The following is a 14,084-nucleotide window of genomic DNA, read 5'->3' as shown; positions in this document are numbered from 1 at the left end:
AGTATAGTCCTGTAGCGTTCCTCCAAAATGGTCAGTAGCAGCCTATCGAAAGTCTGCTGCTGACCCAAAGGTCTCTCAGTGTAAGAGTAGATGTGTATATGATATTTATATTTAGAAAAATCTTATAACTAGTTAAAGTAAACTAATTGTAAGGAAAACGGAAATACGAAAAATTATTAAACTGTAGAAATTTCATTAAATCGTTATAAGATCGTCATTGGATTTTCTATTTTTATTCCCAGTCGCTTAATTTCTCCTTTATAATTCCAAATGCACAGAGTTTTTAAATTTTTAAAATCTGTATTCATAATAAGTATACATATTAATAAGTAGAATACTTTAATTCACTCTAAAAATAAATAGATAACTAAAAAATGTTTGCAATGCATTTATTTTTTAATATTTATAATTGTAATTTGGAACATCAACAGCTTTTTAAAATTTAATATTCTAAAATATAAAAATAGTTACTTAAAATTTAAAAAGTATTATAGAAAAACCATAATAATACAAAAAAAGGTTTTTTAAAAATTTTTTTTCTAAGAAAAACAGAATTTTATTTATTTTTATCTTTATATAGAATTAAAAAATTAATTTTAAAAAATTCATATCTCTTTTGTTCTAATTAGTTCAAATTTTTACTAATTCAAATTTAGAAAAAAAGTTTTGTGATAATATTTTTGCAAAAATTTTTAGAAATTAATTTATTATTTTATAATTTATTATAATTTATTATTTTATCTATATTGAAAGATAACATTTCCGATAATTTTTAAATTATTTTTTATATTGCTTTTTATAATTTTTGTAACTTTTTATAATTTTGAGTCTGAAATAATTTAATTTTTGCCTAGAATTTTATTAAATTTTTTGAAAATAATTTAAGTGTTTTCGAAAAATTTTACAGAAATTTTGTGAAAATAATTAAATTCTTTTAAGGAATCATATTATTAAAAATTTGTATTGAGAATAATTGAATTCTTATATAGAATGGTATAAAAATCTTTTTTAAATAATTGAATTTTTTCGAGAAATTTTATTATGTAATAAATTGTACCTATTGAAAATAATTGAATCTCCTTGCGAAGAATTTTATTACATTTTTTTTGAAAATAATTGAATTCTTTCGAGTAATTTTACTAAAATTATGTGTATGAAAATAATTGAATTCTTGCAAATTTATTTTGATGAATTTAATTAAAATTGTATTAAAAATAATTTAATTGTTTTGAAGAGTTTTCTGAAAATTTTGTGAAAATAATTAAATTTTTTTGAGGAATTCAATTAAAATTTGCATTGAGAATAATTGAATTCTTTCGAGAAATTTTACAAAAATTATATTGAAAGTAATTGAATTCATGAGAAGAATTTTTTTTTATATGTACCTACATATTATAAAAAAATTCTTCTCATGAATGAAAATAATGAAAATAATTGAATTTTTGTAAATTTTATCGACAAATTTTTATTAAAAATAATTAAATTCTTTTGAGAAATTTTATTAAAATTTTATTGAAAATAGTTGAATCTCTTTGGTAAGAATTTTGTTAAATTTTGGAAATACTTTGAATCTATATTTGTGAAGAATTTTATTAAAGTTAAATTTTTCAAATTCTGAATCTGAAATGATTTAAAAATTAAAGTTGAAGATAAATTTTGCTAGTTATATTCATATTATTTATAAAAATTGAAAGCGAAACTTTTTGAAATTCAAATATTTTTTCAATTTTCAAATAAAATTATTCGCAAAAATAATTTATAAATAATAATTTTTTGATAGTTTTTTAAGAATAAATTTATTTAAAGTAAATTCAATTATTCAATTATTAGAAGTTATAACAACAAAATTAGGAATTTTTTTCATGAATTCAGTAGAAATTGGCTATTTTTCCAGTACTTTTCATAAAATTCCAAACTTTTCCCTGATTTCCCTGACCTGTATCAAACAAATTCAAACAGAAGTAGTGAAAATATAAACGTTCGAAATTTTATAGGAACATATACCTAATTTATTTTAATTTGCGTTAAATATGATATTAAAGTGATAAAAACAAAATTGATCGTTAAGATTATAGGAAATATTTTCTCATCCGTATAAAAAGCGAGTGAAAAATTACTAAGTGCTTTAAACCCTTATTGGAATCTTCTCTCGTCTATAAAAACGCACGAGGAGCTGGGATCCTTTTTTCCTTGAAGCGAGCACCAAGAGAAATTCATTGCCTCAGCATCTGCTATTCTTCATATGTGTTCGTCTCATCGCATCTTTTTTTTCCTCTCTTTTATAAAATATCGCCTACTTTCTTCAAGGAAAAAAAATATTGGATCATTCGCAACTTTCATAATATCGTAAATTTACACTGTTATTAGATAATTGCCACTATTATAATATATAAAAATTTTACATCCTAGAAAAATATTTCCGACAAAAATAATAGCTTAAAAAAATAAAATGAATTACTAATAATTATATAATATTTATTTATAATTTATTTTATTTCAATTTTTTTAATTTTGAAAAATTAATTCTATTAAATATTTTTTTATATCAATTTATATGTATTCTCTAGAATTCTCATCTGAAGAGGCCCAACGTAGTCGGGCGAAAGCTAATGTAGTTAAAAAAGAGAAATAAATAAGTGGATTATATTTTTAAACAAAAACATCATATACTATGTATATTCCTAAATGTTTCGTTGAAATAAGTAAATAATATTTTTTTTTTGACTGAAACAAAATTTAAAAAAATGAAATTAAAATTGACTAACAAACAGATTTCCCTCGCAGAATGAAATCCTTTTTTTCGCGGTGCAAGATATAACAATGCTTGCGTGAAAGAGAGAAAGAAAAAAAAGAAGAGAGAGAGAGAGAGGGAGGGAGGGAGAAGGAGACTGATGGTCACAGGAAGGGGAACGCTTTTTTAACGAAGAAAAAAAATTCTCGACTGCAGAGGTTGTTAAAGAAGGCCAATTTGCGGGAGTAGCTAATTACAAGACTCGTTACATCAGCGAAGAATAATTCTATTCTGGATCCTTGTTGAATATTAAATTATTTTTACTTGTCTCCACCTTCACTTTTTTTTAATTTAAAAAAAATGTTTAGTTTTTCGAAATTTCAATCTCATTTTTTTTTCTGAAAAAAGGAACCAAAAAAAGAGAAAAAAGACATATCTCTGGAACTTTTATGTATAAGTGTTCATTACGGAGAGAGAAAAAAATTTTTTAGGCACAAATTAATGAAACTGTTTTGATTTTACTAAATTAAAAATTTTTTTTTGCTAAAATTAGACCGGCGTAGTAATTATTCTTAGTAATTTTTGGAGAAAATTCTTTGATAATTCAATTATTTAAATAAAGAAAAAAGGAAAGTTCATCTAAAATAGTTCTGTAATCAATTTATTTACAATTTAATTTTATATTAAATTTCAATTATTCAAAAATTAAAAAATAAAATATCTATTTAAAAAATTCAAAGAATTTCACAACATAATTTGAATACAAATTATTGAAAAATTTAATTTTTCAGAATTGTTAACCCCTTAACTGCTATGACGAAGATTGGACGTCCAAAATCTTCGTTATCCGCAGTTAAGGGGTTAATAATAATTATTTGAAATTAAATTTTTTATAAAAGTTGTAAACGCATTTCTTCCACCCACGTAAAACGATTCTACGGAAAGCGCTCTACGGAAATTTGTGCACAGAAAAAATGCGAATGGTAAAAACAACCACATTTGTGTAGTTAGAAAAAAAGTAGTTAAAACTACCATATTCAGCAGCATTTTAACTACACTTCCTCAGTTAGTGGAACCAAAATGAAGTAGTTGGTTTTATGTAGTTAAAATAACTACTTAACGTAGTTGAAATAACTAACAGATGCTTGTAAATGGCTCAACTATAGTGTAGTAGTAAAAACTATTGTTAAAAATGGTTAATTTTACTATTGTGGTAGCAAAAATAACTATTTTGTATTAGTTGCAAACAAAATGAGACTTACTGTTTTTATATGGTAAATACAACCTCTGAAAGTTGTTACTTTTATGATTTATGTAGTTAAAACAACTATTTCTTACTAGTTGCAGAGAAAGAAAGAAATTTACTGTTTTCATATAGTAAAATCAATTGTTGAAAATAGTTATTTTTACTATTTATGCAGTTGAAAAGATCATTTTTTTCTGCAGAGAAAAAACGTGAGTGGTAAAAGCATCCACATATGTGCAGTTAAAAAAATATAGTTAAAACTACCATATTCAGCAGCATTTTAACTAAACTTCCATAGTTAGTGGAACTAAAATTGAATAGTAGGTTTTATGTAGTTAAAATTACTACTACACGTTATGATTGTGAATAACTCAACAATAGTGCAGTAGTTAAAAGTAAGAACAACCGCTGGAATTTGTTATTTTTGTGTTTAATGTAGTTAAAAGAACCAATTCTTACTAGCTTTTAATAATTAATCTCTATAGTGGTAAGAAACATTTATTTTTATAATTACAAAAGTAATTAAAGTAACAATTTCTATGTTATTTTTACTATATGAAAATAGTAAGTTTAATTTTTTTATAACTAGTAAAATTTAGTTACTGCAACTAAATGAAGCAGTTAGTATGACTAACAACAAATAGTTAAGATAACTGTTTTAGTAGTTACCCGTGTAGAAAAATTTCTTGGCGCTAGCTAGCAGTGCTAGATACATGGTAAATTTACATGCAGTCTAGCGCTGCTAGCTAGCGCCACGAAATTTTTCTACACGGGTAAATTTACTGTAAAAATGGTATTTATTACTACATTTTACAGTTAGACTAACTATTCTGTCATAGTTCATTTTACTAAATAATGTTACGGGCGCCTATAGGAACTACAGGATATAGTAAAAAAGTAGTCAAATTTACCATATTTTTTTTTGTGTGTGGAGTTGGTAACAGTTTTTTATACTTTTTAATATTATTTCCTCATTATTATATTTTTTTTTATTTTTAATTCTTTTTTTATTCATTCTACACCAGAAAAAAAATCTTTTGTTGATAAAAACTGTTAAACTGTTACCAATTGGAGTTGGTAACAGTTTTCTATTCTTTATAATATTATTTCCTTATATTATTATATATTTTTAATTTTCAATTTATTTTATTAATTTTACACGGAAAAAATTCTTAGATGATAAAAACATGTTAAACTGTTACCAAATCCAATTGGAGTTGGTAACAGTTCAACAGTTTTTCAAAAGTTATCGCAAACTCTACAAAAGTATGCAATGTGGAATATTTGCAAAATTTCCGTATGGAAATTTTTACGGAATTCCATACGGAATTTCCGTAGAGCGCTTTCCCTAGAATCGTTTTACGTGGGCATAATTCAATTATATTTAAAATATTTAACTAAAATTCTTCTCTAAATCAATTATTTTTAATAATTTTTGGAGAAAGTTCTTTGATAATTCAATTATTTGAACAAAAAAGGAAAGTTCAACTAAAATTATAGTTCTGAAATCAATTTGTTTACAATTCAAATTTAGTAAATTTCAATTGTTCGAATATTTTTCATTAAAAAATTTAATTTTATTTATAATAATTAATTTTTATTTATAAATGAAGTCAATTTTTAATTATATGTATACTTAATTGAAAAGTTTTTGAAATATCGTAAAATTTAATTGAAAATAATTTAATTTTAGACGTAGGGGAGAGTGGGGCAAAATGGGGTAGGCGGGTCAAATGGGGTACCTCTGTTTTTCCATGATAGGTACTTTTAATTTTTTTATCCTCGACATATATCATTCATGTTGATAAGAAACTGTTATTAATTATGAAGACACTCCAAAGAAAATTTTTTTTTTGAAAGTTATACAACTTTTAAGTTTTAAGCAAAAAAAATATGAATGTTTATCGAAATTAAAGTGCTTACAAAACTTTTTGGGATAATGAATTTAATTTGGCCAGTGTGGGATCTTTTTCAGTACTAATTCTAGAGTAATTTCCAATAGAATAGATTTTTAAATTGTTTACAATAACTTAGAAACATTGCATTTTGTTTTAATATGCAGTGTGGGGCAGAATGGGGTACCTAAGTGTGGGGCATGCCGGAAGCTACGCCGTTTCATTAAAACTATATTTGAAAACATATTATGCATATTTAAAGGTTTCCTGCAGAAGAATCAATATTTTTGTTTGGAGACATTTATACCATCGATGTTTCACTATCGATATATCGATATTTTGCAATATCGATGTTTTTTTGTTAAATTCTAATAAATATTACTTGTTTTTTCATAGTAATAAAGAATCCTACTTTTTGTTTGTATTTATAATCTCATACAACAAGAATTATAGTTATTTGGTACCACCCCATTTTGCCCCACGGGTGGGGGAAAATGGGATTTTAGCACTTTCTCAGAAAATACGATATAAGTTCTTTCAAAAATTTTTTTCTCCGCTATTATCATAATTTTGTCAAAGCTAAGTGTACAAAGAACAATTTTGAAGTTTAGCTAAATCGGTTTATTCGTTTGATTCTCTGTAAACAGCCAATTTCAAAAAGGTACTCCATTTTGCCCCACTCTCTCCTATTTTAAATGAAATTTTCTTTTTTTAATAATCGAATAAACTATCGAAATAATTGCTTGAAAGAAGAATTTTAATTAGAAATTCTAAACAATAATTGAATTTTAGAAGATTTACTGTCGTAATTTTTAGAAATAATTGAATTTCAGATTATTATAAAAATTGAAATTTTATAAAATTTCAAATTGAAACCTTTTGAAGTTCACCTATTTATGAAAATTGTAAACGCAACACTTTTAAAATTTTATTAATCTTTGAAATATTTAAGTAAAATTATTGATTAAATAATTTATGTAATATTTTGAGGGTACAATTTACAATACAATTTTTTTTGTCTTCCTTCAAATTCTGAAAAATAATTTTCCTCTCTTGATATTATATGAATTCAATGATTGTATTTGATGATAAAAATTCAAGTTTTCACATTGAAGATTGTAAATTGTCCCCCATAAAATTTCAAGGGGGTTATATGCCGAAAAGTAAAAAAGATTGCACACATCAGTGCTGGGAAATAGAGGTAGATGCTTTTCTCTCTAGATCCAATGGCTTTCTGAGATTTTTCTCTCGTTGAAGTCTTTGAAAGAAAATGGAGAAAGAAAAACGAGTGAAGAATTCGTATTCCCCTTCTTTCGTTTCACTGAATCTTACAAGTTTCAAACCCAAGTCTACTTCCAAAGTTTTTACACGAATGTTAGGTTTTTATACACACATACACTGATAGTGTATATACGTCGTTGTAGAAAAAGGAACATTTTTTACATGACCTTAAATTATTGTCAAAAATTCGGATAACATAGAAACTCGGTCAAAAATAAGAGGAAATGTTAAATTCTTCCTTCTTATCGAATAAATAAATCTCGTGAGACTTTTTTTTGTTTGCAATTGATAAGAATTCTTGAATTAATTTTTATTAATTATTTAATTAATTATTAAATAATAATTATTTATTATTATTTACTATTATAATTTTTATTTATATTTTTGTAATTTTTTTTAATTCTATTTAAAAATTTAAATCAAAGTTTCTTTTTACAAAAGCGAAAATTCTTGAACAACTTCATAAACTTTTAATTTTAATTAAAGATATAGATACATTTTTACTTGCGTTCAGAGTGGAGAATGCTATTCATTAACAGAGCAATATTGAAAATTATTCGTTTACTATATGTTTAAAAGAAAAAGATTCCGCTAAAAGTATGCAGAATTTGAAATATTACACGAAACTAGCTTTCCGATTACTCACGTTGATTAAACAAACGAGATTCTTGATGTTTTAATTTTTTTCTTTTTTCTTTTATTATGGAAAAATTTTACATTCTGGTCTCTACTTTGAAGGTATGTTCTTCATTAAAATAGGCACAGCCAAATAACATGTATATGTGTGTGTTGGCTGCCACAAACTCTCGAGGCTAATTGAAAACTATTTTCGACGCGGAAAGTTATACATTTCTCTTCATTTAAAGGGGGAAGTATTTTTAAGATTCTTGTGTCTCATATTGAGAATGAGAAAATTTTGTCGTGTGATTGTGGATCCGACACTTGTCATTTAGGAAAAAATTTATTTTTTCATCTTTTTTGGTAAATAATTGTTTCTTTCCTTTTGACAAAAGGGAAAGGATTTCTCTTTAGTCTTCTCTCAACCAATTTTATCTTTTTTTCTATAATCAATTATTATTTTCTATTTTTGTTTTTTGCTACCTACAACTGAAAACTAATTTTTCTCTATAAGTTTTAAAATAGAATTTTGTGTTTTATTTCGTCAGATTAGGCGCAAAAATTCTGTCCACATGAGAAAATAGTCATTTTCGACTATTTTTTTTTACAAAAAAAAAAAATTTATTTCAATAAAATTTAACGTATTACTCAATTATTGTTTGAAAATTTTTCAATTAATTATTTTTGGGAATTCAAATTATCTTGAAGAAATTTTAATGAAATTGTAAATATGACATTTTAATTACAATTTTTCATAATAAAACTAATTTTTCAGAATTTCTAAATTAATTATTCAATGCTTCAGTAATATTGTTAAATTATTAAAAATATATACTTATTAAATATGTGACGAGCTCCCAAAAAAGATACCTAAGAAGCAAATAATTTGAGGTTATTTATTAAAGAATTTTAGTTAAAAACACTAAACAAAATTGAATTTTAAAGAAGTTACAAATGATACAGAAATCAAATTATTTTCAAAAATTTTAATAAAATTATGCCAATAATGCCAACTTTTTTATCATTCTGCCCCACGTAGGGCAGAATGATAAAAAAGTTGGCATTAAACGTATTTTTCATTGAAAATTATTGACATTAGAGATTTTTAAGTTTTTTGGGTGGCTGATTACGAATATGAAGTTAGTTTTTAAAAATTCGAAATGGTGGATCAAATATGGCGGAAATTTTTTGAAAATTTTTACGAAATCGATAGAAACTAGATATTTGTGTGTTTTTGAGGTGGTTGATTACAAATAATAAGGATTTCTACTAATTTATTAGTAAAATTAACTAATTCAAAAGCAAAAAGTCAGTCACTAATTCCAATTAGTAAATATTTTTACTAATTCAAATTTAGGGAGCTGAATGTGCTATTCTTGTTCGAGAAAAGAGGTGTGTACTCCGAGGGTTAAATGTAATAGAACATTTTCTTGAATATCTAATAATTTTTAGAGGGAATCAGAATATTCTTTAGGATCAGAGAAAAACTAAAAATTTTGTCAGGGAAAAACAAAATAAAATTTTTGTGGCTCTTTAATTATTGCGAAAGTGATTAAATTCAGATTTACAAAGATAATAAAATTATGATCGGAATTTATAACAGTAGTTACAGTAATAATATCAGGATCAATTTCTATATCATCACCAGTAATTGATATTTAAGCTAATGAAATTAATTTCAATTGGTTTGTATTGATGATTTAATAATACTAATTAAATATTGGAAGGGAGATGGATGAAGGCAATCATAAATCTTGATCCATAATTTAATTACTCGCGAAGATAATAATTATCCATTTGGGCTTGGCTACCTTGGTGCAAGGGGAGAAGTTTAAGTTTATTAATTTACATTACGAGACTATGTGCGGCCATGGGAAATTGTACTAAGATTTCTTCCGGTAGTGGTTGGCGGTAGTGCGGCGATGGTGATATTATCCGTTGACCCATATGCCATTGCATGCAATAAAGGGAAGTTGAGGCGGTTAACTTTAAGGGCAGGTCAATTAAGGGGTATTAGCGAGGGTCGCCTGCGTAATTTTCATGTTAGTAATGATACGCTAAAACCTCAAACTTTCCAGTGACTGATTTTCCATATGGTGCTATTGATTCCTATCTACATATATGTATTTTAAAGTATCCGGATACTTGCAGCACGTTTCCAAATTGCATCTAAATTTAATGATTATTCATCTTTTCAAGTAAAAATAGTTTGATTTTTGGAAATGCTCATAATTTTCATCTTTTTCTAAAAAAAATAGTCAAAACTATAGGCTATTTTTGATATTTGAAAAAAATGTTTACAGTATGTCTATATTATTCGATGGCACAAAAATAAATCTTCAACAGCCAACGGGAAATTAACAGGAGAAAAAATGGGTAATTAGTTAATTTGATAAATGAACCGATATCAGTATTTCAATGTCTAATAAAGCAGGTTTTATAATTATATTTTTTTTATAAAAAAAAGATCGAAAGGTTTTCAGGAGTCAGTGGCTTACCTACCGCGGATAATTATCGCGTATTCCCACTGACAAAACGGCTTTTGAATTTTCGCTAATTACGTTCCAATGATAATTACCTTTCAAGAGAAGAATACGCGTTCTTTGCATTACACAAATTTTTCGAACCACTCCATTATATTTACTTATGAGCCAGTTTCGAAAAATTTATTTAAAAACAGAGAAACAATAACTTCACTTTTTGAATAATTTCACATTTAAAATAGAAAATAAACTTATTAAGTATATAATTATTAAAAACTTATTAACTATAATTACATATTAATATTCATTATTTAATAAAGATTCAGGGCTCGAACCAGTGAAAGTCCTGTGTAGAAATCGCCCTACTTTTCCCCACTTGAAATTGGGCGTTGGTGAGACACTGGCTGGAGAAATCTGTCTAGTAAAAACTAGACAGTTTGTATCAGGAAACTGGATAGTTCTTCTAACCAGTATAAATATAATAATGAAAAATTGACGCGCTTGCGTGAAAAACACAACCGCAAATTAAAACTTGTCAGTCCCCGAAAAGTGCCCTGTCAGCAATCGCGCGCATGCGCATTGCGTATATATGTCGTAGGCAACTACCCAGTAAGAAACGAAAAATTGAAAAGTATTAAAAAGATTCTATTCTTTTGAATGCCATTTCTGTCCAATACTTTTCTATCCAGTGAGAGCAATATAAATAGTAACGATATCAATCCTCTTGAATACCCAGTAAGAAAGCAAAGATTAAGAAGCATTAAAAAAATTCTATCCTTTTGAATACCATTTCTGCCCTATGCTTCTGAATTCCGCAACAGTAGTATAATAATATAATACTAATATTGTTGACATATAGAATGTTCAATTACTTTCAAATAACTGCACTCATGAATTTATTTGCTATTTTAAAAAGGAATAATTATTAAATTATCAGTTAAGAGGGTTAAAAGTGTTTAAAGGTCTCTGAAATTTTTAGGTTATGATTTATTGTCTAACAGAATAACGGCCCTGACTCGTTTAAATGACGTTAAATTGGTAAACAATCAATTTTTCAGCAAGTTTTTCTTTGAACACAAACACTTTTTACAAAATCTGCCACTGTATGTATCTTATAAATTACAAAAATCCAGAAGATTGCTTGAATGCATGCAGAAACGCGGTTCCAATGAAAAATTTAAAAGTGATATAATGACAGGCTGTAATAATTTCGGATGGGATTGGAAAGCATTCAGAAAAAAATTTTGTCTTTGTTAAAAATTACAAAAAGAATTGAATAGCATTCATTTTTAGACGAAACGTGGTCCTATCATGGTATAGAAAAGTATTGGACAGAAATGGCATTCAAAAGTATTGGATAATTTCTACTACACCATACAGAGTTTGAATTATTTCAATCCTTTTCAATTTTTCGTTTCTTACTGGGTAGAAGAATCCGGCATTAAGCTTAATTCCTAGGCAATAAGCTTACTGCCGGCAATTAGACGAAATCGTTCAGATTTCAGCTTAATTCCCGGCAGTAAGCTTATTGCCCGATGAAGATTCGGCAGTTAGACGAATCACATTAGAATCCATTTGCAGTGCACAAACGTCCTATAAAAAATTAATTAAAAACAATAATAATGATAATAATAATAATAATAATAATAATAATATTCCTTGACTCATATAAATAAATCTCGACTAAAATAAATATGTCTTGAGTCAAATAAACATTTCTTAACTGAAATAAATCATTCTGGACAGAATTAAATATTTTTAAGTAAAAAAAATATTTCTTGAGTCTAATAAACATTTCTTGGATCAATTAAATAATTCTGGACAGAATTAAATATTTTTTGAGTAAAAAAAATATTTCCTAAGTCAAATAAATAATTTATATTTTCGTAAGAAACATTTTTTTTCATCCAAGAATTATTTCTTTTTGAGTCAAAAAATATTTATTAGACTCAAGAAATATTTCTCAACGATAACAAATATTTATAAGAGTCAAGAAGCATTTATTTGAGTCTAGAAATATTTATTTAAATCAAACAATCTCTATTTGACTCAATAAATATTTATTTCACTAAAGGAATATTTTAGTCAAGAATTGTTTGATAGACTTAAACAAAATTTATTTTAGTCGAGAAATATTTTTCTTTATGCAAAAGTAAAAAAATTATTTATTTGACTCAGGAGATATCTTTTTTACTCAAGAAATATTTAATTCTGTTCAGAATTATTTAATTAATCCAAGAAATGTTTATTAGACTCAAGAAATATTTTTTTTACCCAAGAAATATTTAATTCTGTCCAGAATGATTTATTATTATTATTATTATTTTTAATTAATTTTTTATAGGACGTTTGTGCACTGCAAATGGATTCTAATGTGATTCGTCTAATTGCCTAATCTTCATCGGGCAATAAGCTTACTGCCGGGAATTAATCTGAAATCTGAACGATTTCGTCTAATTGCCGGCAGTAAGCTTATTGCCTAGGAATTAAGCTTAATGCCGGATTCTTCTAGTTGCCTACGACATATATACGTATATCAGCATTAGCTGATAAACGTAAACTATCAGGAAGTGCATTTTTTCATTTGAAAATTGAAAAAAGACAAATTAATAAAAAACTGGAAGCAAGATCAGGTACGACTTCGAGTAATTAACGAAGCATCGTTGTTTAAAATAATTGAAATAATCCTGGGAAAAGAATTAAAATTCACGGGAAATTTCGGGAGATAAACATTTTGAAAAAAATTAATTTCACAGAATTGTTAGTTAAAAGTATAAAAAATTTAAATTTTCAAAGATTTTAATTTTAACCTTTCCAGAATTCAATTATTTCTGAAAATTCAGGCTATAATCCTTTTATTATTCAATTATTATCAATAAAACTTTAACTAAAATTTATTTTTAAATCAATTTTTATTAGAAAATTTTACGAGAACTCAATTATTTAAATACAAACATAGATAATTTATTGAATAATTTGAATGTATTTCTTAAAATTGAATTCTTATACATAATTTTATCAACAAATTTTTAAATAATTTAATTCTTTTGACGAATTATAATAAAATTTTTAAGAATAATTACATTTTTCGAGGAATTTGATTAAAATTTTATTAAAAATGATCGAATTCTTACGAAAAATTTTATTAATATATTTTTTAATAATTGAATTCTAGCGAAGAATAACTGATTTTTTTTTAAATTTTATAAAAATTATTGTGTTTGAAAATAATTAAATTCCTGTGAAAATTTTATTATTCATAAAAATAATTGAATTTTTGGGAAATTTTTTTTAATTTATTGAATACAATCGAATTTGTTTATAATTGATTGATTGAAAATAATTGAATTCCTGAGAAGAATTTTATTATTTATGAAAAATAATTTAATTCTTACGATGAATTTTACTACTTATAAAAATAATTCAATTGTTTCGAAGGATTTATTAAAATTTTAGAAAATAATTAGATTCCTTTGAAAAATGTTATTAAAATTTTTTTTTAAAATTGAATTCTTTCAAGAAATTTTTTTTAAATTGTGTAAAAAACTAGGGGCGTGAAGCCCCCTATCTGTATTTTTTATATTTATTTTAATTTCTATAAATTTCAAATAATGTTTTCTTAATATGAATGCATCACAATAAATCTTATCTCCTATCTCCTATAATATTAACATATTCGTCGTCGTCCGTCGTTCGTGTAACTCCGTACTTCATCGTTCGGTCGTTCGACTTTTATCATTTATTCATCGTATCATATATGCATACTCATTGTACATACATATACGCATGCGCAGTAGTGTTTTGTGAATGTCAGACATGCGCAGTAGTAT

This window comes from Leptopilina heterotoma, unplaced genomic scaffold, assembly GCF_015476425.1.
Source record: "Leptopilina heterotoma isolate Lh14 unplaced genomic scaffold, ASM1547642v1 Lhet_63, whole genome shotgun sequence".
Lineage (NCBI taxonomy): Eukaryota > Metazoa > Arthropoda > Insecta > Hymenoptera > Figitidae > Leptopilina > Leptopilina heterotoma.
Note: the sequence above shows the minus strand (reverse complement) of the source record.